Consider the following 27,196-nt stretch of genomic DNA (forward strand, 5'->3'; position numbering starts at 1 on the left):
TAGCATTATCTATGATAGCCAAATTATGGAAATTGCTCAAGTATCCATTGACTGATAAATGGATAAAGAAATTGTGGCATATGTATACAATGGGATATTCCTCAGCCATAAGAAAGAATGAAATCTTGTCATTCGCAATGTCATGGAAAGAGCTAGAAAATATTATGCTAAGTGAAATAAGTCAGTCAGAGAAAGACAAATTCCATAGGATTTCGCCCATATGTGGAACTGAAGAAACAAAACCAATGAACAAGATGGAGAGGAGGAGGTGAGAGAGGGAGGCAAACCAAGAAACAGACTCTTAACTGTAGAGAACAGAGGGGAGGTGAAATAGGTGGGGGGGGGTGGGGGTCATGGGTAAAATAGGTGATGGGGATTAAGGAGCACACTTGTGATGAGCAGTGGGTATTGTATGGGAATGCTGAGTCACTATATCAAACACCTAAAACGAATATTATACTGTATGTTAACTAACTGGAATTTAAATAAAAACTTAAACAAATCTGTCAATTAGCAATATTAGTTAGGATGCTACTACTTATGGAAAGTTTTTAAATAAAAAAGGAACAATAAAATTGCTACAGAACAAAAGATTCTGAAAAAAAAATATATTTTTATTTAATGTATTTATTTGAGAGAGAGAGAGAGAGAGAGCACAAGTGCGGGGAGGGGCAGAGGGAAAGGGACAAGCAGACTCCCCACTGAGCAGGAAGCCTGACATGGAGCTCCATCACGGGACCCTGAGCTCATGACCTGAGCAAAAGGCAGATGCTTAACCACCTGAGCCACTCAGGTGCCCCTCTGAGATTTTCTTACACTATTGGACTATTAAAGATGTGATAAATAAATTATTGATTAAGACATAAGGAGAATTTTGTCTGTATATATCAGTTAATTTTTTAAAAAATTGTTTTTATAATAAATTACTGTAAAAAAAGACTATCCATGGACTCTTTTACCTACATACAGTATTGTTTTTAGTATTTTGACCCACATGTGCATATATAGTCACATATAACTAAAAGTCATACCTGATTGAAGTTGATTTCTCTGTGTTAGGGTTTTAGTTCAAATAATGACATGAAATCAAAGAAAACAATTCAAGTACAATAGAAAAAAATCAGAAAACATCAGACATAGAAATTAATTTAAGATATAATATAGGGGAAATTTAATCCCATAAATCCTGTAGATCCTCTAAAGTGGGAGTAAGGGAAGTGACCTCCTGATGCTTAGTTCCAGGACATATCTCTAAATGGCTGTGCCACCACATTTTTTTCCAATAGTGGGTGTCAAATGTATTAGAGCAAAAGAATAACAAGCCATTTATAGATCAAAGTTATCTAATAATCTGTCTATATGTATGTAATGTAACAAAAGTGAGCAACTGTTGTTTCTGGAACCTAATATAACATAGAACATGTATTTTAATATCAGTTGGTGATTTATAGAACCCTTATTTTGTGTTAAGCTTTTTGCTACATACTTTGCACGTATTTTCTTACTTCATCCTGTCACATGGGCATTATCACTCTACTTTGCACGTGTACGTATTGAGATACAGAGGTTCAATGGCTCAAGCAATGTTACAGAGCTAGTATGTCCAGAGCAGAAATTCAAAATGAAGTCAGCTTAATCTAAAAGTGCCCAGCCAAACCACTATGCTGCATGTAAGTTTACCTCACTTCACCACAGGCGTGGACCCTGGGCATTTTCCTAAATGTCACATTCCTCTATAAGTGTTCCCATGTGCACTTAGCATCGGCACACAATAATTAATAAACATTCAGAATTGCATTAGAGAATGGGTAGGTCCCTTTCCCAGAGAATGGCTTGAATAGCTAAAGTGTCACTAAGATGGATTCTCTTACAAAGCACACACTCCCTGGAAGGATGCTCACTTCATTTCTAATGCTTAAAGAATGTACTGAAACTCAGCAAAAAAAAAAAAAAAAGTGTCTTCACCATAGCCTTCTTGGAAACCAACATAGCACAATAACCTGCCAGGTGAAGAGTCTGGGCTATGGGCAGACAGTTGCCATCAGGAACTGAGACTCTGAAAGCATTAAAGCAATCTGTTGTATATGTAGCCATGCCCCAAAGCCCAGCATTTTTATATGGCCAGATAGAAAGGATAAGAATAAATCTCTCCCCTCACTTTCAGCTATAAATTGGCAACTGGAACATTCCTTTTAGATAAAGAGAACTCACAGAGATAAGATGGGTTTAGGGCAGAGTTGAAATAACCAAAGGAGGTTGCTGTTCATAACAGTAAAAATAATGAACAATTATACAAATTAGGAATTTGGCATTTTTCCCCCATTGGAATGGCTAGTCATTTCTTAATTCAAAGAAGATATTTAGATGGATGTCATTATGGGAAACATTCACTAAAAATGGGCCCTTGATATGAGATGCTAAACAAAGGAGTATGAACACGTTGATATTCTTTGATGGACACGTGTGTCTAAGTTGAAATTGGTCACCCCATCCTCCGTCACCCAGCAACTGACGTTGTTAATAGAAGTGAGAGCAAGGCCATTCAAATAATTGTCTAAGTATTCTATTCTTGTACAGCGTGTACTAGCTGTATGGTAGCCAAATTCGAACACCAACATGGTCACACCTGACACAGTCAGATGCATGGTGGTAGATTGATAAACTCTTATTGAGTTGAATCTGAATAATCTGGTATCAGCGGTAAGACTTATTTCCTTACTTTCATTTATATTTTCAATTGTAATGCCCTACTACTATTTGAAATAAAAACCCCTAGTTTTATTACGATTTATATATTTTGTTCTTAGTAGACAATGGCAGTAAGCCTAAATCTGACATATATAATTTTCACCTTTCTTATCTTATTAAAAATAATTCAACTATAATGAATATATTTTAAGTAAATATTCCATTCAAAGCATGGCAGGACTACTCATTGTCCCCCTCTGGACTTTATGACATCTCAGTTACAGTTACAGTGGTCTTTCAATATAGTCGTTACGTGCAAAACTAACAAATGATTTCTGCTATTGTAAAGCTTGGGGACTTTATGTTCCTTCTGCTTTCTGTTAGGACTCACACAAGGGACTTTTGTGATACCATTTGGCCTGTAAGATTTTTGCACTTTTAAAGGAAACTCCTCCAGCCCTACTCGTATCCTAGAGGCTAAGTTTCTCATGGAATATTAAAATGTGAAAGACAGATGGATTACTTGGACAAGAGGATCTTCTCCAGTTGTGTTTAAAACAGGTGACCTGGTTTGCCCTCCCCTTTGGTACAGACTCCTCCATTTGTAGCTGTCCCATAGCTTCTGGCCACCATTATTTATTCTCTGTTTCTTGACAATTGTCATCTTAATATAAAGTCATTTAGTAGAAAGTTTGTACTGCTACCTTTTGCTTCCACAATACTGAGAGTTCTCCACCCTGTATTTCTGTTGTGGTTTAGTTAAAAAGTAAATAAATGTCCCCTTACTGTGTCCTATCAATTCTCCATGCTCTCTAGTGACAAAAACTGCTTTTATAACTTCTTTGAATGCCTGGCCATTTTAAGTGAATTCCTTTACCTTTATGGAAGGGGCCTGTTTGGTAGATCTATTGAAGGTGTGTGACTTAAGGAAGTCTATAGGTTTTGTTCCCTCTCAAGCTGACCTTTCTAGGTCAGGATGCCTGTCCAGTCAGAGGGAAATGAGAGTTATTTTATTCAACAATTCAATGAATATTATTGAGTGACTACAGAGTGGTAGCAATGCTAAATAGTGAGTTGACACTGGTGAACAGAAATCTTATTTTTAAAATAGTCCAGGACGGAAGATAGGTATAAACAAATAACTACCACTAACGAGTACATAGTTACAAACAACGCTGTTGGCAGGAGGAACACTATGTTCAAGAGGGTTGCCTCTTAACTCTTCTGGATGATAGAAAAGATTCCTTCTGGGCGTGATGTTTAAAATTTTTTTTTATTTATTTATGATAGTCACACACAGAGAGAGAGAGAGAGAGGCAGAGACACAGGCAGAGGGAGAAGCAGGCTCCATGCACTGGGAGCCCGACCTGGGATTCGATCCCGGGTCTCCAGGATCGCGCCCTGGGCCAAAGGCAGGCGCCAAACTGCTGCGCCACCCAGGGATCCCCTGGGCGTGATGTTTAATCTGTAACCTCAAGGATAGTTTCGGGGAGGAAGGATGGCCATACCGAAGGACCAAACGGGAAGAACAGTATGTATGAAGACCCACTGGGAGCGGGCACATGTAAAGCCCAGAACACCAAGGCATAGGCATCCACTCTCATATTCTGTTTTGTGTTTGTGTCTATGCACAGTGCTGTTCCGGAATGTCCCCACTGCACTCAGACACTTCCACAAAGACACTCTAATCCGTGAGTGATTGTCAAAAGCAGGGCTCTTTGTGGGGAAGAAGATAGAAAATTCTTATTTTGCCATGTTGACGATGTCACTCTCTCCTTTTCCAAAATTTAGTCTTTAAGTTCAAAGCAGTGAGAAGCCATTAAAGGGCTTTATATTAAAGATACTCAAACAGACTCTTCCATGCTACTTTCACTAATTCTAAGACCCAAGTTTCTGAGTTATTTATTAGGCAATACCAGGCAATATAATTCTCGGCTCATCCCTATGTTAATTTAAATCAAAAGAACAGAAATTTGGACGCTGGGTTGACTTTGAAAAATGGATATCTGTGGAAGGAATACAGCATATGTCCTATAGTTTTAGTTAAAAGGATCTAACTCTAATGTATTTGGAAAAAAAATTGTGGATGTTAGCTCTGTATGACCCCAGTATCTGGGTCAAATGTCATATACTTTTTAGCAACTTGCAGAAGTATTATTGGGACTTGGAGGTCAAAATGACAGCTAGACAAAAAAAAAAAATTCTTACAAATATATGTAGAGGAAAAAAAAAGAAAAAAACACAAATATATGTAGAATGACACCCCAGAGAGAATATGGGTACCAGCATACACTTCTCATTAGATGTTGATGAGCGATGGGAGGTGCTAGAAATCTAACAGTCCCAGAAACGTATTTCTGCCATTACACAATGAATGGGGTATTCTATGACACAAATAACATAGATCTTCCCAAGAATGAGAACCCTCTAAGCTTTTGGGGTTATGTGTTGAATTTCCCTGAGGCTTTTGGATCCTTTCTGGCAAGATGATCCACGTGTGATATTTGGATCTGTTTTAAAGTTGCATTTCCACAGTCCTCATTTCTCTCTTGTCAGTCTGCAAAGCAGAGAAGGACAAGCCAACCTAGTGTTTAGTCTTGCTCTTCAGTGGGTTTTGCACAATCCTCTTCTCCTTTCTGCCTAATAACATGCAGCTAACGTTTTACTTCCTCTTAAATGCAGCTCAGAAATAAAAAGGACCCTATAAGCCTTCTTCTGTTTATAGTGCCAATCAATTAGAGCCTTCAAGCAATTATTGACTAATTAATAGCTATCTTAGGGAAAACAGAGAACTTGCTAGGGACTTATATGTGGAATTAAAGCAAGTTGTCTTTGTATAATTCTACTGCTGGTAGAGCCAACATAGATAAGCTCTGCAATATGGCTAAAGTTTATATAATCATTTGGGTCATAGTTTATAAGGGGGGAAAGAGAGATTTCTTGCTGAGTTCTTTGTTGACTTTCTGTTGATCCCCTGGCTTGCAGGTATGCTTTTGGGAAAAATCCAAGGTTTTGAAAAATAGATGTTTTATATAATTAAATAGCATAGTGCTGTGAGGACGGTTTGAAGAACATACTTCATTAAAGAAAAGCAAAATGTGAAATTCTGTCCCAGAGTCTATTTATCCCTTTATAAAATTATCCACCAATCTTTCTTGGCTTGAATATTATATATTAATTTTACATTGTATGAAAAGTAGACAGGGTTCCACTTTGAAGGCCTAAGCTGTACGCTAACATCATCTCATTGGAGGATATCTCAGCACCTCAAAAGCATTAACTAGGCTAACCACACCAAAGTGTGCGTGTGGTTATTTTCATAATTTCTTTTATCATCAGCAAATAACCCAACTTTTTCTGGGTAATGAAAATATGCTCAGCCAAGAGCTAGGCACTGTAGGGGGTGAAGAAAGCATATAAACAGTTTCCCTGTCCTCAAGAAGTTAGCAGTTTAAGCGAGGGGATAATACCTCATTAACAAGCTGATCAAAATGTTGTCCTTCTGGAGCTTCGCTGGTGTTGGCATATATCTGCCTGTTCCCCGAATCCTAGCTTTGTCTCTATAAGCAGGATGTGCAGGTGCTGAGAGTGTCAAGATCAGCTTTTGCAGCTGTGATTCTTGAAGTATTTAAGCAGTGGGGCAGCAGGGGCACTGGCCCTTACGATAGACATGGCCATCAGCTGTCCATTGGCCTTACCAGCGCCCCGATACCTGGAGTTCCCAGCAGTAGCCCTGACTTCTGTGCTAATAAGCCCAGAGTAAGTACTTGATAAATACTTGTGCTAATTAAGCTCTACAAAGCAAGATACACAGATAAGTCTTTTTACCATCTCTGGGTGACCAAAGAGGAGTTTATAATCTGAGTTGCTTTTTTTCCCCCCTAGTTAAAACACCATTAAGCTATTAAAGTAATGGATTATACACTGTCGATTACAAGTAGATAAATGTCTTCAAATAGACTGTTCCTTTAAAAATCAATAGTGAACCCAATTCGGTTGGCATTATTCTACAGTTATATTATTAAAACACTGAAATTTTAGACAAACTGCCAAAATAAAGCTTTATTTTTTTATTTATAAAAAAAATTTCTGCCATTGTTTCAAGTTGGAAGTATTAAAAAACATTGATTCTATCAGAAACTGAATGCAGTTAGTATTGAGCTTCCGTGACCTGAATGGATCATAAAAATTCTATTGGTTTTTGAGATTATAACACTTAAAAAAAAAAGCATGCTCATTACAAGACAGATTGAATACATTTAATTTATTATTTTTTTAAATTTTAATTTATTTATGATAGTCACACAGAGAGAGAGAGAGAGAGGCAGAGACACAGGCAGAGGGAGAAGCAGGCTCCATGCACCGGGAGCCCGATCCCGGGTCTCCAGCATCGTGCCCTGGGCCAAAGGCAGGCGCTAAACCGCTGCGCCACCCAGGGATCCCAATACATTTAATTTAAAAAGAATAAAATTACTTGTTTAACTACCATGCATATATAATAAGTGCTACTAACATTTTGATGTATACCATTACATGCTTCTGAATATAAATTAAAATAAGATTAAAAAAATTAAAAATAATGTGTTGCAAACTGCTTTTTTCTTTTTTTGCAAACTGCTTTTTTTCATTTATGTTATTACACATTGTTTCCAGAACCTAATTCTTATTGGCTGCATGAAATTCAGTTGTAGCCTGTATTTCCAAAATGTTCACTTTTAATTGCAAGCCCTCATTATTCATGTACTTCTTCCTACATGGCTAGTTATTTCTTAAAATATAATTTGTGAAAATGCAATTATTTGATCGAAGCATGTTGGATGTATTAAAAAAAAACACACATCTTGAAGTTCTTCTGTACAATGTCAAATTACTCCTTTCAAATTCTCAAGCATCTCTTAGGCAGCACCATAGTCACTGAAACTGTTGGTCACATCATATGTTACTCAAGAGAAAAAAGCAAACTTTAAAAATAAGCAAGCTCGAGTTTTGTTTTGTTTTCCCATTATTTTAATCTGTGGTGACTAAAGGAAAGTGTTAAGACAAGAGTTGGGATCTCCATTTTTTCGACTACTCTTCAGAGTTCACATCTGGAATTGAAATAATAATCACTCAAAATAACCAGATCAATAGTTCTCTAGGGCAATGCAGAAGGAGCTTGTTCCAGAGGAAGGTAGGGAGTCTCAGAAGTCTTAGGGTTTGATTTGATATAATGAGTTGGCTGTTTCCTCTTCTTCTTCAAGGTCCTTAGCCAGAACTAGCTCAAAAAGGACAGTAATTTATTTGACCTGGTGAACTGTTTGGGGGCTTGTGTGTCAAGCCCCCAAGAAGTCAGATGCCACCAGTTAGGTTCCTGATGGAATCCAGCCTGCAAGAGCTCATTCATTAACCCCGCCACCCCCCCCCCCCCGCCCCCGGCCCCTCCAGTTGGTGCAAAAACACTTTGTCAATGACTTGAATGGAACAGTGGAAGGAACTAGATGGCAGGCAGAATTAAAGCTTTATCTTTGGATTCCTTGGCAGAAATTTAAAAAATAAATAAATAAGGACATAGAAATGGGAACAAGGCAATGGCCTTACATGTTTCAGCATTATTTGAGTTGCTTAATGTGATATTAAAGGGAAAAACTTTATCTCCACCATCAAGGCTGGCTTTATTCAGGGTAAAGGAAAGTTTTGTCCTATCTAGGTTTATTCCCTCACCCAAATCCTCAGGGACTAGTTACTGAAAAAGAGACTTATTCAGTCACACATTAGCGACTGGGTCTATGACTATGTTTATGTATTTAAGTCTTCTACTTGGAGCGGAGGAGACACCTTGTTTCACCCCCTCTGGTGCCTTATCCAAAACATTCTCAAACCTGAGAAGTCGGTCTAAAATTTTTCTCTGAAATCCACTTTCCAATGTCTTGAGTTTTTCAAAAGCCGATGCCAGGCCATTTTTTTGAAAAGGCTCAAGTCAGAACTCTCTGAAGTAAACAAATGGATTATTCACATGGTGTGGTCTGCGTACTTCCCCTGTCCAAACCTCCCTCAGCAGCAACTCCCACTGGTGCCCAGAACACAGATCATTACAGTGAAGACTTGGGTGAACTGTTTTACCAAGAAATTCCCTTTTTTTAAAATATTTTATTTATTTATTCATGAGAGACACACAGAGAGAGGCAGAGACACAGGCAGAGGGAGAAGCAGGCTCCATGCAGGGAGCCCGATGTGGGACTCAGTCCTGGGACTCCAGGATCATGCCCTGGGCTGAAGGCAGATGCTAAACCACTGAGCCACCCAGGTGTCCCAAGAAATTCCCTTTTAATGTAGAAATGTGCAGTTTTATCCATTAACTGATAACACTTTCATCTTTTGGTTCTTTTTGTTTTACATCATTTAAAAAAAAGACATGATTACCTTAAATAATTTAAAATGGATGTATACTCATATAGCCTGAGATCAATGCATTAATTATAAAATTTTTAATCACACATGGCAGGTTTTCTCAACCTCAGCACCGTTGACATTTAAGGCTGGCTAATACTTCTTTATGTGTAGGGCTAGGGCAGGGTTGGTGGCAGGTGGGGGTGTTCCTGTGACTGTAGGATATTTAGTAACATTCCTGGCCCCTACCCACTAGACGACAGTAGCCAACCCCTTTACCCATTTTGGCAGCTGAGCATTTGTCCAGATATTGTCAGATGTCCCCCCAAGGAGCAAAATCACACCCTCTCTGGTTGAATCCTTTGACCTACAGGAAGTAAGGCACCGATTCACTCCTCCGGTCTGCCCACATGTAGTATATATTCCAGTGCATGTGAAAGATCTTGGAATGTCAGAAATCTCTGCAAGGCCATATATTTCAATGTGAGTGAACAAGTCAGACTGAACAACAAAAATATGTTCCTGGACAAAATAAAGAATGGGCACTTGGCTGGGAAAGGATCCCAAAGGGTCATTCTTTAATTTATTATTTCACCAAGGACTTGGCCTCTTTTTTTTTTTTTTTTTTTTTTTTTTTTATTTATTTATGATAGTCACAGAGAGAGAGAGAGAGAGAGAGAGAGAGAGGCAGAGACACAGGCAGAGGGAGAAGCAGGCTCCATGCACCGGGAGCCCGACGTGGGATTCGATCCCGGGTCTCCAGGACCGCGCCCTGGGCCAAAGGCAGGCGCCAAACCACTGCGCCACCCAGGGATCCCAGGACTTGGCCTCTTTAAAGGAAAGTGTGGTTACGTTAAATCACAGCTCCAGGACAATTTTAAGAAGGAAGGCACCCTGGATGGATGGTTACAGCCTGTGGCTTCTGAATGGCAGCAGATCTAGAGCCGACCCCGATGTAGCCGGTTCTTTCGCAGTGGCCCAGAAAGAGAATGACCCTATGAGCAGAGTTGTTCAGATCACTACTGGATGATACTGTTTATTCATTATTGTCTCATGAATATGACTATGACTATGTTTCCAAGCCCAGGAGCCCAAGTCTTCCTCTTGGCCTGGCCTATTGACACTCCCCCTCACATGTAGGTCTATCTTAGTGACCTCCAGGTACTGTCTCTGCACTGTCTGTTGGAGAGGAGCCATTGCTGAGACCTCATTGCTTTTTCCAGTTACTTCCATAATCTTACCTTGGCTTTATTCTTCTTCGCCCTTCAATGCACGAGGCAGGATTCTAGGTTTTCTGCTTGTTCCTGTGCTTCTTTTTGTTGGGACCACCTGAAGGATCAAGGAGGAGAGGATTTTCTACTCTAAGGGCTGTAGCTATAGGATACACCACTTCCCTCCTCCAATTCACACACAGGATGAGTCAGCCAATGCCTACTGCATCGCAATAAGGCACAGTCCATCTCCTGCAAGGAAGAGCAAATTGAAGTGCACAAACGTAAAGGCACACAGTTCACGTGGTTTTGACTAACAAGTCTACTCCCAAGATAACTGTCTCTTCTCAGGATTTCTTTATTCTATGCCTAAAGAAAGGCCAATAAGAAGACCTCCCTTAACCAAATCCCTTGAGCGTGTCTCTAGTTCTTAGTTGGAGTACTTCTTGAAATTTCTGATGGTTCCTGGAGATCAACATTTAATCAGTGGGTGCTATAAAGTTTGTCTTGGCTTTAGGAGGGTAACACCCTGATCCTCATTAAGAATAACTTCCCTAGAATCTGTGTTATAATTGTCAAGCCGAATTATTTTCTCTGTTTCAAGAAATTAGAGGTCCATTTCTTAACTGAACTTACTCATTGCTGACACATTTATTAGCCCTGCTACTGTGAGAACTGTGCTTCTCCTTTGTTCAAAATCACATACTCCTTTCTAAATATGCCCACTCTCTCCATTGAATACTTCCATGTAACGCTTCTTGGGGTTTCAGCGTCCCCCCCAAAACAAAAGTCTTCATTTTGTTCCATTACCATTACCTAGCAGGGTGTGTGTGTTTGCACTATAACTAAGTACAAACATATTTTATTGATTTTATCCTTTAGTATTGGATCATTTTCCAATTCACATACTAGGAAAAGCATGGATTTCTGGGGCAGATCTCTGAAAACACTGAATTCTATGTATATGTAGATCTCTTAGCAGGAGCAAGGGAAAATAGAAACCCAAATGGTAGATGTAGGACCAGAGCTTTTTAATTCCAAAGTTCAGCCATAAGAAATCTCAGCCAGCAAGTATTTTCCCCTTTAATTCTTCTTTTGGATGCTTCTCTTAAACACACCAGATTTAATACTAGCATTTTGATCCATATTCAGGCACTTTAGAAAGGTTATAACCTGTACAGATTAGAGCTTTTATGGAATGGTGTATGCTTTATAACTATTGGCTTCAATTTGGATTACTCAGCACTTACCTTCTTTTGGAATAGATCTAGAAGGTAACATTCTCTTGTTCACTTCATTTATTTATGGTGTTCACCTAATGGTGACCTTTTCAGGGCAGCCTTCTACCCATAAGAATTTCCAAGTAATGGAACTTACATTCTCTACTGGATTACAGACACATTTACCCAGGAAACATATTTCAAATATAATATCTCCACGTAAACCAATCTGTGTGTTGCTATTTCAAGGGATATCTAAATTATATCACCTCACTAATGAGTTCAACGGTGTTCTTGCGGCACATTGAATCTGTAGAGACCTTAGGAATCATTTAACCCAGTAATTCTCAGTGTAATCCTTGGATATCCCCAGAAACTTGCTAGAAATGCAAATTTCGGGCCTGGCCCCACGTCTACTAAATCCGGGACTTTGGGGGTGGGACACAGGCACTCTGTGTCTTAACTAGTCCTCCACATGACTCCAGGACATACTTGAAACCAGTGATCTAACTTACTGGTTTTATAGTTGAGAAACTGAAACCCAGAGTAATAAAATGACCTGCTGAAAGACATGGAACCACCGAGTGATAATATCAGACTGAGGACAAATTTTGATAGTCTTTCAGCTGTCCTGTACCTGCCGTGAGGTTGCTCTCTCTACCTTTGCAATGGTGAAAGAAATCCTTTAATTTTCAATAGTTAGTGCTAAATTCTTCCTTCGTGACCACTTTGTGAGCCCAAGTCAATACTCCTCCTACTTAAATCTGAATGCCAGGAGGCTCCATGCTTGTTTTCTCCTTGAATTTCACTCTCCTTGGTTGGACATTTAGTGGAGCATCTAACTAAGTACATTCAGCACTTATTAAAAAACTCTCGGTGTTCCTTTACAGAGGAGCTTTGTGATTTTTTTTTTTCCTGTTTTCCTTCACCACATGCTCTCCTTTTGAATCTGAACTTCTGCAAGCACCAAGAAAGACTTGGTGAAATTCTTTCTATTTTTGCCAGAAAAGTCAAGCTAAATGCAATTCCATCTCCTAAAGTCAATTTACGGAAGGTGTCTTTGAAACAGCCTATAAAATTGTGAGCAAATGAAGTTTCATCTTGCTGTTAACGAGGTTGCCTTGCCAAACCTGTCAGCACTAGAGCTGACCCTTTTGCGTTATATTGTCTGCTCCAGCTGGTGCTATTGGCTGTTAATCAGAAGTGTTTATACTTTTTCATTCTCACTTGATTTCCACTAGCCTGCTCGACTTGGTATTCAGAGTTGGTTCATTACAGAGAATATTGTTGCAGCCCTGTCTTGACATTTTACTGTCAACCATCAGTGATGGGTCAATATTGCTTCTACTACTCTTCACGAGGTAGAAAATATGCGATCACACCAATTAGGTGGTTTAAGCATTTTTCTGTTTGGCCTTCCTTTTAGCTGCCAAAACTGGTCTAGAATTGAAAGGGAAGAAAAGGAGTTATTAGAAACCAAATCTTGGCTTAGGGTGCTAAGAAGACTAGCCTGGTGAAATACCAAAATCTTTAGGAAGGCAAAGATCAAAGTCAGGAATCCAAGGAACCTGTGCACCCCCCCCCCCTTTCTACTCTGCACACTGGCAGCGAATGGAATAATCGATCCTTTGGAAACAGTTTGTAGGAACCCAAAGCATATTGTCATTAATGATTCTGAAGTGGCACATTGAGCAAAATGCTCTAGAGTATTCCCAATATTCTCTCCCTATTTCATGGTTGTGGGGCTGGGAAATGATGTAGATATTCCAGAGTTCCTGAACTTATTTCTAACAGCACTGAACTAGTAGGATGGCCTTCCATTCAGCAGTCTAACTCTTCATCATTCTTTTTTATCTACCCCCTGGCTTTTGACATCTGCCATGTTAGATACATTTTAAGCAGCATGACATGGGAAAATGCACATATTTTGGAGTGCGTGAAAATTTTAGATCCAGCAAAAACTGGGTTTAAATGCCAGTTTAGTCACTTTCATTAGCTTTGTGTGGTCCTTTAGCAAGATATTAAACTTCTCTGAGCCTATTTGTATCTGTAAATTTGGAATAAGCAAAACAGAATTAATAACATTTAGTTTGATGTACTTTTTTTTTTTTTTTTGCTATTTACTATGTATTATGCTAACTGCTGAGGCTAAGAATAAATAAAATATGCAAGAGGACTAAGGAAGCATAGAAAAGGAGCACATATTTCCATTCAAACACCCCAGTATGGCTTCCTCATGGAAATGAGATAATGGAGTTCTGAGAATGAGATAGGTAAGTAAATGTGTTGGGGAAGACATTCCTACCAGAAGATAGAGTCTAAAAGTTGTGTGGAGGCCCAGGGATGTATGGAAGCTTAGCACATGGTGTGAACATGGAGCTGTAAAATGCTGATTATAGGAGGGTATAATGGGTAGCGGGCAGTGAGTGGTAGCCAGAGATAAACCTGGACACCAGCCCCGAGCCCCCGGGGGATACAGTAGAGCCCAGATTCTCTCCTCCTCTGATATATAGACTATGTAGCAACTTAAATATGGAGTTTCATAGTCAAATTCACATACACAGTAGACTAGGAAATTTGTATTTGGATTGGACAGTTGGGTGGCCGAGTGGTTGGTGCTTTACAAGAGACCAGAGCCAGTGTCTTAGAACGGTAGTAACCATAGACATGTTGTGAGTAGTATATAGTATAGAGTGAAGTTCTTTATGAACCGTGGGTGGACAAGCTTTGTGGGCTGTATGGTCTCTATCACAACTACTCAGTTCTGCCGATGTAGCGTGAAAGCAGCCATAGACAATATGAAAGTGAGGAAGTGTGGCTGTGTTCCAATAACCCAAACTTGAATTTCACAGATTTTCACATGTCAAGAAATATTATCCTTCTTTTGATATTTTTCAAATACTTGAAAATACAAACAGTGTCCTTAGCTCATAGGCCATATGAAAATAAGCAGCAACTTCATTTGGCCTTTGTGTTGTGCATTGCTGCCGCTGTCCTGATAGTTATTCTGTTTTTCCCTATTTTCTCTGGTAACCATGCTCTCTTTCATGCTCCTTAAAGGCCAGCTTTTTAAAAACAATTTAATGAAGTTATATTTCTTCAACCTTTTTTATTACTTTTTGCTTTTCCTCTTTTGCTTTGTTTATGAAATCCTTTTAATTCCTATAATCATTAAACTATTCTCTTCTATATGTGTGTTAATCATTTAATTTATCATTATAAAATAGATTCAAATTCCTGACATATATGTATCTGAAATTTTGACCTAGCTTTGTAGTTTGCCACTTTCTTTGTCCTCTGGAGACATGTTTATGGATTTCTCTGCTTACCTGCCTTTGCAAATATCTAATCTCTTGTTAGCTTTGCTCCCTTTAATTGTCAATGTGAATGTTTATTCAGTCTTCCTCACTGTGTCTTGACTTTCTCTAGTTCCAAAGCCCCTAATACCAACTTGAAGGTGTTTATCATTTTATCTTTTTCCTTCCTCTTGATGTCACATATACATGAACTTTTCTTCTCTAAACCATTGGCAACTTCTGAGGTTTACAGTTCCTATTAAGAATTTCCCCAACTGCCATGGCAGTTGAGGTAAACCGCTCCTCTATATTATCAATTGTCCTTTTAAAACTTCCAGGATGATTGTGGCATACATGCCTGTATTCTTCGATCTTTTTGCATTACAGTGTATTACAGATTTACATATAAAGTTCTGATCCCTACTTTGCTTACCTATTGCACAATATCAACTAGAAAACCGCTCTCTATATTCCACAGTCAGATAAATACTTATTAATATTTGAAATATTTAATCAACACATTTCTCTGTAACTTCCACACTTTCTAGCTTTTCTTGTAATAAAGTGAATGGCTTCATGACTTCTCCCATGAACTAAACACTTGTTCTTGAATGAATTTCCCTTTGTTTGGATCAAAGCTCACCACCACAATTTTGCAAAGAAATTAAAAGGAAAGGGATTTCACCTCTTAGATGCAATAACTATGCACATGTGATTTTACCCAACATATATTTCATTCTCGGTATTCTCATATTTATGACCCCAAAGGGAGATCTAATTCTGATGGACACAGTGTGTTAACTTGAATGTGTGATAATTTTTGAAAGTCTCTTTGGTACCAGATTGCTTTTGTTGGTTTTGTGAATAAAATAGAAAACCCTGATTTATTCAGATGATGAAACATTTCTGTAAATGTTTATTTCTGTGCAACTTATATTGTTAATCACACAGGGTCTTCAACCTTATTTTTTACCATTGTTAATTTTCTCAAATATATGTATCTGGTATTCCCCATACCAGCAAAGTATAATTTTGTTAAAATGGAAATAGTATTCAATTTGCAAAATATTTCCGTTAAAGTGCTCATTTTTTCCTCTTGCAACATTATGCCTGCAATTTGAGTCATTGTCATAAAGGAATCAATGACACCTGGTACAGTATACACATTTTACCTGCCAAGAATAACTCATAAATTAAATAAATTGTCTGCATAATACAACCAGTTAAACGCTTTCTTTAAGTATATGTCTTTATTAAAATAATGTATGTTCAAGAATGAGTCACCTTCTTTTCATATAGCTACTCTAAGGAAACAGTACAAATACAAAGAGATGAACCTTTTTTACAATTAAAAAGTCCTTAATAAACAAGATTTTACAAAAGTTACTTCCTTTTTATGCACTATTTATCATGATTTGGATTACTTTGACTGTCAGCACTTGACAAAGGAGTGCCTCCTTTCCACATGCTTTGCATCTGTTTGTTTCGGATGGCTTTGCATAATTAAGAGGTGTGGCTTGTTGTCAAAGTTAACCTGAAATATTATCTAAATTTAGAAATCCTGCTGCCTGACATAGTCCATATTATAGAGGATAGACAAGTTTTTCATACTTATCGATCAGTAGATACAAAAAGCCAAACTTTTATGATAATAAGAAAAGATTATCAAGTGGATTTTTTAGTTGAATCAAACTTGATTGCTTTTCAATACAGAGCCCACAGATCACTGCTTTTAAGCCTCCTGAAGAGTATTTCTAAAATGTGATTACCAGGGACCAACTCCAGACCTCCAAAATCAGAATCTCCAGGATGGAGACTGGAACTTTCATATGTAAAGTGAGGTTACTATAAGCAAACCATTGCATGGTAAAATTTGAGACATCCAACTGGAAAGAACTTTTAAGACATAGTGGCTCTAGTCCAAACTCTAGCCTAGAATTGGATCTTGAGCCATTCATTTATTCAGCTTTGGGCCTCTGCTTTCTCATCCATTGGATCAAGAAGTAAGAGTGTGACCCTCAATCCCTCTTAGGTCTGAAACTCTGCAGATAGAGCATTTTGAGAGATAGTAAGGAAAAAGAGGGAAAAACTATGGAGATGGGCACACTAGATACATAGAGCACAGATTTCATAAAAACCATAGGGGAAAAAAGGAAAAATAAAAGATAGTTGTTTTTTCATGTTAAACGTGAAACTTTTATTTTTAACAACCATGGAAATTTTTGAGAAACTCTAAAAAGGAAATTAACACACATACACTCACAGGCTTTATAGACTCTTAACTTACACCGTAAATTGATAAAGCATCGTAATTTGATAGATCACTGAAACAAACTGCAAAACATATCTAAAGTTAAATAAAGAGAAAAGAAAACCAGGAGGAAGTGACACCACAAATATTGGACCCTATAACATTTTTTAAATTTAATAAAGAGCAAAACCTCAAAAAGATAGAGGCTAAGCTTTTTCTAAGGTATTTCACATAATAGAATATAAGCTTTTCCTTATTTTACACAGATGGCTCTAGTCTTCATTTTTACCTTTCATTTTATGTGCATTTACTAAGAAATTTATAAGTGGGTTTTCTTCTGAATTTTTAACTTTGACCACAATTTATATTAGGGCTTATGTTTCATTATCTGTAATTGTTGGGCTTATAGTAGCATTGGGAAATGTGTAAAAGATAAAAAATGATGACATCTAAAATGATACGTAGAAAAGTTCTTAATTAATTAATTAGCTAAGCACTCCTCTCACTGCTGGATTGATTTTCCTAAAACATGTTTTCTCCATGTAACTCTGCTGTTCAACAGCTCAGAGCCTCGTCTTGGCATTTGAGGATTTCAATAGTCTTGTTTTATCTCATCAACCCGACCAAATGTCTCCTTCCTCATGAGCTTCATTATCCCAACCCAGTCCATCCCATCTCTGTTGATAAGCTAGTCAGATAGCTTTTTGGAGAGCCAGGATGAGCTGAACATCTGATGGCTTTTATGTGCGTCAGTTACTGTTTTATTCAGCTGCAAGAAACAGCAATGGCTTAACCATTAGTGGGTATTTTTTCCTCCCCCAGTAAGAAGTCTAGAGGAATGAAGATGTTGTAATTAATTAAGCAACGGCCCTTCCCTCATGTTTCAAAAGTAGTGATGGAAGCTTCCCATTACTTCTGAAATCAGAGCAGAAAGAACAGAAAGCTATAGAGGCTTGCACCATTTGTATGTGTCCCTTGATAATTGGGAAGGAAAAGGTTTTAGCAGAAATCCCCCTCCTCAGTTTTCCACCTGGGTTTCATAGGCCAGAATCACACATTCTATGACTACTTCTAGCTGCAAGAGAAGCTTGAAAGTGGAGCATTGGCACTTCTGTGTTTGTAACAGAAAGCAAAGAAGAAAGCTTTGGGGATGGGTGAGGCAGCCATCCAATGGCATTGGCCAGGTTATAATCACTGTTACTTTTTTGCCTTGTTACACTGTATGCATTTTTCTTACTTTTTTTATTCTTACAATTTGTTCCACAAGGTCATGGTATATAAAGCGTCCCCTCAGTTATATAACATACTTTTCCAGAGCACAGGTTAGTGTTCCCTGTTTGGATTCTTCAAAGGGATTAGCCCAGAGTGGGCATTTAACAAATATTTCTTGACATATATATTTAATAAACAGTTATCTGTTTTTAGGCAGAACAGAAGCTGAAGTCTAGAATAAAGAGTGAAACCGAGTCATTAATCTCCTATTTAATAGCTATATCATGGTCACTGACTTGTCATGTAATGTCTCTGAGACTCATTTCCTTATATGTAAAGTGGGGGAAATGCTAAATTTACTTTATTAGCTTTGTTGGGACAGAAACCTGAATATGCGTGTATAAGCATATTGTAAACAATTAAACACTAGGTTAGAAAAAAGATAGCCATCGTTCTTAACAAAATATTTCTCATCTTCTGGGAGAAAAATAGGCTAAGTGACAGGTTTGCAAGAGGCAGAGGAAGTTATTCTCCTACTGTTATATGACATTTCTTTTAAAGTGGTACAACTAAACCAGGAAAAAGACAGCAATTACAACTAATAAGCTATTGCATTCAATTTGTTAGGCTTTCATGACTGCTTCTACAGTTGCTAAGATTAACTTGCCATTTGTTCTGATATTATTGCAGCACCAAGCAGCAGAAAAAAGATGTGGCACTTTAGAAAGAATGCACAACTCCAGGAAATATAGTCTAATCAGAGGTCCTGCTCAATATGGAATAAAGAACACGGAGTGTGATAAATTTACGATTCTGTGTGGGCAATAGCATTCAGCAATATCTCGGTGTTCTGATTCAGATACGAAATAGGGAAGGGGGCGCACCTTGCCTGATTGCAGTGGGTGGTGCTGCTGTCCTTACTGCAGTTCTTTTGCTGTGCTATATACGGGGTGGCTGAACGAGGCTTGGGGTATCAGAGCGCATGTCACCTAAGTAAGGACACCACTGGTGAAGGGTAACCAGAGTAGTTACAGCTTAATTCATCAATCCGCATTCACTTCCTTCTGAAGTTCAATCACTGAGTCCTAGGCACCCTGACAGGGGTTGCAGTTGGGGCTAGACGCATGGTGGTACTACAGTTAAAGAAACTAAAGAAAATGTTATGGAAAATGTTATGGCTTATATCATTCAGACCAGTTATAGTTTAATACTACTGTTATCCATCTAACCTAATTAAAGGATTCCAGGAACTATTTTAATGCTGCTTATCATGGATACGTCATGGATAGAATTCTATTTCTATTACTTGGTTTTCAGGAAACAGTATTAGAAACCCCTAAGTGGTCAAATCCATGTAATATTCTCATCAAGTTCTTTGGTAGAGAAGGGGTGTGTGTGTGTGTGTGTGTGTGTATGTGTGTGTGTGTGTGTGCATATGCGGGCACATGCACGTGAAACCAGATTTCACCCATAGCCAAATCAGGTCAAGGCTCTTCCTAACTTCAAGAGGGTGGGGAAGCATCTGAAGAGAACTAGATGTTTGGGAGATGTAGTGATACTTATAATTATCTGTTCTTAGCGATTTAGATATGTAATGTCATTTGATAAATCTGTAATTCACTAATTGCATTTTTTAAAATGTATCTATTATTTCTCACTTGGGATTCCTGTATTTTCCATGGAGTCCAGATGTATTCACCCTGGAAGTCAAACATAAGTGTTATTACTTCTTATGTCATCATTTGAAATCTGCCTCTCATTTCTAAGTGATGCATGAATTATCTGACCTTAAAGAAGTAAGAAACAATTGAATCTCTTCTATAAGAATTGACATTTAAAGCTAAAATTAAAAAAGTGGTCAACCATATTACGGCTTTTACGAGGTGAAGTTGTTATTTGGGGAGGATGGGGAAAAATGTTCTAAACTTTGGACACTTGGAATCTATTAAATCAGCCAAAGTATTTAAATGCGTAGATAACTTGTTTCTAAGATGCTAAAACAGTTCACTTCATCAGTAAATCAATGCATTTCTACTGATGTAACATTCAAAATATCTGGAAACAGTGGAAAGGCATTGAATACCCTACAGCTCAAAGTTGTGTTCCTCGCTTCTATTACTGAGCACTGGCTAAATGTTATAGCTAAACAGACAAAAAACTCTAATAAACAAAACCCACAGGACTTTAGTGACAACACAAGTGTATTTCTTGATCATGTAAACTCCAGCATAAACTCCTCCTGGCAATGGATGAGGCGAGTCTTCCATTTAGTCACTCAATGCATTTAGTGTCTCCAGCTTCTAGGAGTTTCTGCCTCTTTAACACACAAAGCTCCAGGTCACCTTAGATGTGACTTTACAGTAGAGTGAAAGGGAAAAAGAGAAAGCAGAGTATCATGTAGGTGGTTTTAATGAGTCAGGCTTGGAAGTAACCTGCCATAAGTTTTCTAGAACTCAAAGAAATTTCCACTTCCATCGTCAAGCAAGGCTGGAAAATGTAGTCTACCTGTGTGTCCAGGAGGAAAAGGAAATGCATTTTGGTGAATGCAGAGCAATTGTTACCAAAGAGTTGTACCATTTTCATCTGTGTAGCATTGAACAAATTGCTTGAACTCTCAGATCACTTGTCTAGTCCATTAAAAAAAAAAAACAGTAAAATAAAATATGATACTTGCCCTATTGGATCGTATACAGTTTGCAGGAATGATGCATTTAAAGACCAAATGTAGTGACTGGCACAAAGTAGGTGTTCTAAAACAATAGTTATCACTTGGTACTCTGTAAGAAGGGAATGCATACATATATCATGATTCTCAATGACTTGACAGTCTAGTTGAAGAGAAGCGCCTCGTAAGTCGGCATGATGCACATAGGTATATTGACTGGGTGCCAAGACATTTCATAGTGAGTGAAGATCAGTGGTGTTAACTAGGATTCTATCAAGAAGGGATTCATGGAAGAGTTAAGATTTAAGTCAGGCCCTGAAGAAGGGTAGGATTCCAATGGAAAATTTGCATATTTTATAGTTGACAGGGATGATTAAGGGGAGTATCTAGTTTGTCTCTTTATGCTAGGATCTTTTTGCCACGAATGTGGGATTTTTGGAATCCCACATTATTGGAATAGGTTATGGGAAACAGCAAATTGAGGAAACAACTTGAAGTAATTCGGGTCATTGGAAATGTCTGAAAAGTGACGTTAGGGCTAACTGGTGATAAAGCTTTTGTTTGTAACTTCCTTCCATTTCAACCCCTTTTGAAACTTCTGGGAACTGGCATACTGAAGGGGAGAATAGACATTTGTATGAACCTGTAAGTTTTCACGCATGTGAGAATGCTAAAAGCGATTCTTGCTATATTTGTCAGGAGGGTCTACTTTATACTGTAGTAACAAAGAAATACCACAGCTCTGTAGCTTAACACACCAAAAACTGTATCTGATATGGATAAGCAGGAACTCTGCTCCAAGTCATTACTCATAGATTCCAGCTAACGGAGGTGCTAGGACTTGCGATGTCATTTCAACACTGGAACTCTGTGGCCACTGTGGCAGGAAAGGAAAAGACCACTGTGGAGTGGTCTGTCTTCCTCCAAATGGAAGTCGCAGCCACCACCTCTGCCCAGGGACCTTTGGCCAGAACTTAGCACATGGCCCCTGCCTGCAAAGCTTGGGGATATCTCTCTTTGCCCCCAGAATACGCTAAGACAATACAGTGAGCACTTGCGGTCCCTACAACATGAATCCTACCGCTTAAAGATTGCATCTCTAAGATCCAGATGGGCAAAGCAGGGAGGAGTGAGCAGTCTTAAAATAAGCGTACCGCTTTACTTTTTTGATAGTAAAGTCTTCACTACCTACTTGGCCAGTGGTTCATGGCTTAATTCTAAATCAGACAAGTCCTTAGGGCAAGAGATATCCTTTCTCAGAGCCTTCTCTGAAGCAGTTACTCATACCTCATTTTACTTAGGTTTTTTATTTCTTTGATTTTAATGAAATTGCTCATATGTACCTTGCAGTTTGCCTAGCATCATGAGGAATACAAAGAACCTGTGAAATTAGCCATCTCCTCTCTTAAATTTATAATATTATCAGTGAAAGAAGATTTGCACTCTATAACCAGTTATCAATTCAATGTGAAATAATGTGTAAAAATTATGTGAAAAACATTGGAAACAAAACAAAACAAGGTATTAGATTTCTAGTTATCAGAGAAATGGAGAAGCATTTCCAGGAGGAGACATAACTTAAGTTGGGCCTTGAAATTGGATGAGCAGTAGGAAAGATTGATGGTATTTTAAAATGAGGGAAGCAATGTGTATTGTGGCATAAATACAGAGATGATTGTGACATGCTCCATTGAGGAGCCTATTTGGAGCCTCCAGGTCTTATATCCAAGGATAATTTTTCCTATATTTTGAGGAGAACCTCTTTATAGGAAAGTGACTTTTCTGATAGTCTCTCATGATCATCTTTCTTCCCTCTGTTCCATGCCTTCACTCCCTTCCCTCTAAACTTTTCAGTCCGTGTCATACTGCTTATCATTCTCTTCCCTAAATCCGGAGTCATGATAACTAATAGTCTGTTGTAAGCAGTGGAAGCTCCATCAAACAAATATTACGAACATCTTGCACGCGAAAGGCAAGGGGATTTGGAGAACAATATACCATAGACCTTGTTCTGAGCTCCATGTAGTATAATCAGGTTGGAACCTATGCACATAAATAGAGATTTCAGGAGAGACATCAAAGCAGGGAGTGAGATGAGCTCACTAAGGACATGGCCTTCCCAAGAGGGACAGAGGGACCTCACGGAGAAGATGATCTTTGAACTGAATCTTAGGGAAAGAGGTAGACTTAGCCACTTGAAGGGAGGAGTAGAACTCTGGGCAGAGGGAACTGTGTGAGTAAAGACATAGGGATGTGCAAGAGGTCTCTGGAAGTTAACCTATCAGTGATTTGGTTTATGAGCGGATAAGTAAGAATCAGTAGGAGAAGAATCACTTAGGAACCCGTCATGGGAAAGCATTAAATGCCAACTTACCAAACTTGAATTTTGTGGGAGAGAAAGATGCACTTTTGAACCAGTTTTATGTTTAAACTCTGCACTTATGAACCATTGGAGATAAGCTTACCTTCTTGAATCTGTCTGAGGAGGAGGCACTGTCTCAAACTTAATGATATATGTGAGAATCAGACTCTGCTTTGTGTCGCCCTCCGTGCTGAATGTATCTATACCTCACACAACTTCATTACATCAAGTCCTACTACCAGGCAGTTGTCCCTGTTTTCTCTGAGTGTGAACCCCTGTGAGCTGAGCGAGGCCCATGGGTGGCAGTGAGTACTTGAAGCATGCATATCAGCCTGAGAGTCAGTGCAATATATTTCAATAAATATGAATCCAGGCACACACAGATTGAGACATATTACTTGCAAATGAAAATAAATATAAAGGTGTGTTTTTCTGTTTCTTGACAGGAAGGAATATTTGATTCATATGTTTAATATGCTTTGCCTTTTTTGCAGGGGTACAAACTCAGAGAATACAATTCATCATACAGGGGAATTTCAGAAACAAGTTTCTTAGAAATAGGAACTACAGATCAGAGGGCGAAAGGTAAAGAATCCAAATAGGATTTAACCGAGGGGGGAATTTCGCTGCATTGATAACTCTTTGTGTGTTTAGGAGTTTGGCGGAATATCAGAGACCAAGGAGGAGAGGTCTTGATCTGGTATCAGTGTAGCATCTGGTTTTCTGGATGGCTTAAGCAAATCATTCACTCCATTTGTAACTAAGATTTATTAAACATCCTCAGCTTTCACTATGAGGTTGAATTAGGTCAAGGTCAGGCAGCTTGATTTGATGATGCCTGGTGTTAACAGGGCCAAGATTCTTAGCTTGGTGCCTAGAAAGACCAATTTTCACTGATATTCTAGTGAAATCTAGAATAGATTCTTATTCTAGTTTTCTGGGTATCCTGATTTTACACATTCCTCTCTGTTGTGTCCCCCAAAACAACTTTGCTCTAGAATTTCCAATATATGTATATGAATTTCCAATATATGTAACATGCCCTAGAGTTCTGATTATTTCTTATATCTGGAAGGAGACCTAAAAAAAAAATTGTCAAATTGTCCTGTTCTGAATTTTGGTTGGGGAAACAGAGGACAAAAATGCTAGAGGATGTAGATGATTTCAGTGAACTGAAATCTTTTGCAGGAATACAATCTATAGACCAAGAGTCATATCCATGGCACACTTGCAGTATTATCATTATATAAGTTAAATGTAGAAGTTTTCTTGTCTAGGTTTTAAAGGAATTTTTACTGTAAGAAAGAAAAAAAAAGAAGCATATTGTTCCTTAAAGGAGGTCTTCACAAATGTTTGTTTTCTTTTCTTTTAAAGTACCGTATACTGTCTGTGAGGAAACACAGTAAATACCTGGTAACATTGACCATAAAACTACCGGCCTGGAAAAGTATTGAGTCACTGAGCCACTGAATAAATTATTTTATTCAAAATAACTAGATCCAAGTCTACTGACTCCAAGGATAGGAACACTTCTTTCTATGGAGAGTTTGGCAAGAGAGTAATAATTGAAAGTAACATGGACCTTTCTACACTAGGGATTGGCCAACCTTTTCTTAGAGAGTCAGATAGTAAGTATTGTAGGCTTTGTGGGCCGTGCAGTCTTGGTGACAACTTCTCTAGTCTGCTTTTGCAGCATGGAAACAGCCAAACAGTATGCAAAGGAAAGGATGTGCTGTGTTTTAATAAAATCTTATTTATGAGCCCTTACATTGGGATTTCATCAAATTTTTATATGTTACGAAATCTTCCTTTGGTTTTGTTCCAACCATTTAAAAATTCAAAAACCGTCCTCAGCTCATGGGCTATACAAAAATGGGTGATGGGCTAAATTTTGCCTGCGAGCCACAATTTGTTGACCTGAATTTACACTATCAAAGAGTTGGCTTTCTTATTTATGTTCTGTTGGTCTGTTTTAAGCATTGTCCCCTTTGACAGCAATTTAGGGATGTTTGTTGGTAAAGTGATTAGAATAAATACCAATAAAATGTTCTAGCTATGGTGAATATATGGTGGGTTTTTTTTGTTTGTTTGTTTTAATCCTCACTTTTATTTATTCCACTCATAAACGTCCAATTCTTTCCTTCTGACAACCATATCTAACATCAACTGCTGTAAACTTCTGCTGGTTTCAATTCACGGCATGTATCTCCCAGGCATGTGTTTCTCCTTATAACTGGAAGAGAATTCCCTGCTTGCCATCTTTTCCCCGAACAGTTAGGAGGGCTCCAGGGTCCATTTAATTCTCACACTCCTTTGAAATCTCCATAACCATTCTCGAGCATACGGATAGTTACAACATAGAATCTAATATCTAATCACTTATAGACTGTCACACATCCTTGCCAGTTCTCTATGGGAAAATTTATCCCTTTTTTTAATATGTTGATTAATTCTTGAGCCATCCCTTGATACGAAGATGTGTCTGAGCACACACTGGTGAGAAATACATCCAGATTGGCTGAAGAGGATAGATTGCCCTTTTTCAAAACTTCCAACTTAACCCTTTGTTAGATTCTTACATTAGGTGTCTTCTATTAGCTTTTTAAAGGAATTATGCAGACTAGCAGCATGGGATTAAAAAGTGAAATGATAAAAAATGTTTCAGTTATTTACACCTAGGATTTTAGTTCTGATACCGCATGACTTTAGGAAAGTTAAGTAAAATTTCTAAACCTCAATTTCTCATCCGTGAAATAGGAATAGTGGTTTTTACCCTACCAAGGCATACAGTAATTGAGGCTAAGTTATTATTTAGCTTATTTTGTTATTATTTAAGTTATTATTATTATTATTGGCATGCAATGTGGTATATAATAGGGGCTAAAAAATGGTAGCCATTGCTACCTTACTTCATTCAATATGTGGTAGCGTGGGCATATGAAAAATATACATGAATATGTAGTGATTTAGAAGAAAACTTCAGAGGTAAATGGATCATACATTCAAGGAAAAACAGAAATTGGAGGATTTGGAAAATATATATTTTATAAATATTTATGAATATTTTAAATATTTTATAAATATATATATGTGCATATATATGTGTATATATAATATGTTTTTATATATTATAAGTGTATATTTATATTTATATATTTATATAATGTTCATATTATATATGTATTTATATACATATATAAATATATATGTATATATGTATATGTATATATGTATATAAAATATAGGTACATATATGTATATACATATATGTATATAAAATATATATTTATATATTTTAAATCACTGTATGTTTTCCCCTATGACATTTAATTTTGGGGACATTCAGCTTCTGTGTGCTAATGACTCTCAAATTTGAGTGATTACTCAGACTTTTACTTTAAACTGATATATCCAAATACTTAATTTCTTTTCAGATACCTTGGTATCAACCTGGTAAAATTTATATTCATCCTTACTCCAAATCCCTTACTGTTCTAGCGTCTTTAGCTCAGTCAGACGGTGCCACCATGCAGTCAACTTTGTAGTCCGGAAACCTGGGCATCTTTCTTGCCTTTTCCATCTTCCTCATATCCCCTCCCTGCCAAATACCCAAGTGTGAATTTCCAGGCATTTGACATCTCAAATATATTTCTTTCTTTATTTGTTGTCATCACTTATCATATATCCATGCTCGTCTACTCTGCCTTTCATTGTCCCCACCATGGCCAACATGGTGTTGACTTTTTAAAATTTTTAATAAAACTCTAGCATGTCACTCTCTGTTTATAACCCTTCACCGAGTTTAATGGCTTTTAGGATGAATAACTTCCTCAGTTTGGCCTAAGAGGCCCTATGTGCTTGGCCCCTGCTGTCTCCCTCATCAGTCTCTTTTTATCTCATCTCCTTTGGATACCTCGCTTCTAGG

At 37.9% G+C, this 27,196-nt stretch overlaps 1 protein-coding gene across 4 annotated transcripts in view; it reads left to right on the top strand.

The window, feature by feature from the left end:
* DCC (DCC netrin 1 receptor) overlaps positions 1-27,196 on the top strand; it is a 1,087,624-nt gene that overhangs the window by 236,462 nt on the left and 823,966 nt on the right. The gene's annotated exons all lie outside the window — the stretch shown is intronic.

This window comes from Vulpes vulpes, chromosome 5, assembly GCF_048418805.1.
Source record: "Vulpes vulpes isolate BD-2025 chromosome 5, VulVul3, whole genome shotgun sequence".
Classification (NCBI taxonomy): Eukaryota; Metazoa; Chordata; class Mammalia; order Carnivora; family Canidae; genus Vulpes; species Vulpes vulpes.